This window comes from Pteropus vampyrus, unplaced genomic scaffold, assembly GCF_000151845.1.
Source record: "Pteropus vampyrus isolate Shadow unplaced genomic scaffold, Pvam_2.0 Scaffold285, whole genome shotgun sequence".
In the NCBI taxonomy this organism is placed as follows: Eukaryota; Metazoa; Chordata; class Mammalia; order Chiroptera; family Pteropodidae; genus Pteropus; species Pteropus vampyrus.
The window spans coordinates 764,780-767,244 of NW_011889066.1; positions in this window are offsets into that span (position 1 = coordinate 764,780).

Genomic DNA, 2,465 nt, shown 5'->3' on the forward strand with positions numbered 1-2,465 from the left:
AATCCCCTTTACTTACATTCTGTGTGGACCCTATGTCTGGAAATATGTCACCTATAAACTGTACTCATTTAATAGTTATTTTCTTATTTTTAAAAAGGTAAGTCATATAATAATATGTCGATCAGATATAATACCAATTAGAATCGAACTTTGGTTTTAGGTAGGCTGCAGTGTCTTATTGGAGGTAAAATTTGCATTAGACTTTCAGTTAGTTACTCAGAAGATTATGGTCACCCTTGAGCTCCTATTCTGTGTCACGTATTATTCCAGGCCCTCTCTGGTGATACAAAGATGAACACGAGACAGCCTCTGCCCTGGAGGAAACGACCATTATTTGGAAAATGTAATCTAAGTTTTATATAAGATACCAGCTGACATAATAGCCCTACTCTGGAGAGGTGATGTCCCTAAGGTGTGGGAACCAAATACAAGAAACTAATCTGAAAAAAACTCATGTAGTTTAGGAAGTAAAAAAATTCAGCTGATGAAAAATATTTGTGGTAATTAACAAAAATTTTACAGGTTCCAAGGGCACCTGAGCAGCCAACCTTTGAGAGGGCCATGAAGTGAAGATCTTTACCTACATATATTAGTCTCTAGCAGGTATGCTGAGAACGACATTACTTCAGCCTTTTTAGAAAAGTGCAAACTGATTTTAATTCTAGGAATTTTAACCTCTACAAACCACTGAGGATCAAATATACATTACCTCTTCAGAACCTAAGAACTGTCTCTCTCAGAGTTGAACTACAGTGTGGCAGCAGAGAAGTCACCACCATCTAGGTCTTGGTCAGGCTCCCCAGAACAGCTTGGATTGTGAGAAAACTGTATCTGCCCTCTTGAAGAAAGTCTGACCACCAGTATTGTTGATTTCCCCCACCTTTGGGGATAAAATACTTTTTAGCCAGTGAAGGTCTTTGTGAAGAGGACTGTGGTCTGACGAATTCACTGGGTCTATTCCTTACCATTTCCATGACTTCAGTGATTCCTCCATGCTCTGAACCTCCCTCCTCCACCTGTCAAGCGGAGAAGACACAGTTTCTCTACACCTCTTCTCCCCCTCCCTCCTTGTCTTCCTTTCCCAACGATCTGATAAGGATTAACAGAGATTTTGATAACTTTGCTGAAAAGCTGTGTGTAAAAACAGGAATCTGGTTTTTTGTTCTTTCTCCAGTAAATGGTTCTATAATCTTCAAGTTATTTTTCCCTATGATGATTATTTTTTCTTTTTATAGATCTTGATATTTTCATAAGCCTTGACAATGGGTAATTATTTAGATAATTACGAGAGGGTACTTATTTTCAAACTTGCCCACCAAAATAGCAGTTGAGGCCTAACCATCCTGTGTATAATTACTTTTGCACTTAATGACTAATCTGCCTTAATTGAGACCCCATCTGATTTAAAATTTCAGAATAAACTCTTTGTAATTGATTTTTTTTCTCTAAACCTATACTTTTCTGTTACTTCATCATTCCCAACAGAGGGAGGGAGAGGAAAAGAAAGGACATGAAAAGTATTCTGGAATCATCCTCAGAGAAGTGAAAATCTGACCAAAACACACTCAGAAAAAGAGCAAATAAAGCAAGCTTATATCTTAGGGGATGAAAATACAAGTCTTTAGTAATCCCATATTTTGTCTCCCTTGCTGCTCCTGACCCAAACTTCCTTTTCTGATTTTGACCATCAGTTCCACCCCACTCACCCCTAATCAGCAACTCTGAAGTCCAGATCTCTCTAAACCCTTGCCAGACACCAGTACAGAAGCTGCCTAGCAGCATCTGTCACACAACCCCCACATCCCTTGTGTGTCAGCTACAACAGAAATTGTCTAGCACTGTCACCCAACCACACTCACACTTATACCCATGTATGTGTCTGTACATGTCAGAGAAACAATGATGAAGGGTCTTTGTAGGCTTTCCACACAAAAGTATGCAAGTAAGAGAAATACTGCTAGACATGCACGTGTTGCCCATGCATGGGGGTAATAATATGTGATGAAAAATGTATATGGAAGGGAGGAGGAGGGAGAAAGAATAGAAGGGAGAAAAGCTGCTGGCAGTAATCCATGGCTAGCCACATAGGGTACATGCAGTTATAGCTGTGCATGGATCCTGACACACTTTGCTGGACAGTTCTGGGGTGACTCACACAAAGAAACAGCAAACTAATCAATCTTTAATTTATTTGTTGAATCTTACCTTCTTCAAAGAGGATTTAAGGTATGCAAAGCTAGAGGGAGGTATGTGTGTGTGTCTGAGAAAAACACTCATGCACGTTATTTCTGTGCACACCACTCTTCTCCTTACCCATCCTTGATTGACAGTGGAGAAAAAGTACCCTAGCTGAACTAAGCCTTCCTGGGATATGCTCAAGAGTGGCCCCTTTCCCCTCCCATTTTCCTTGGGATTCTGTCACTATGAGCCATGGCACCATCAAGCAAAGACTCGATGGTAAGAGA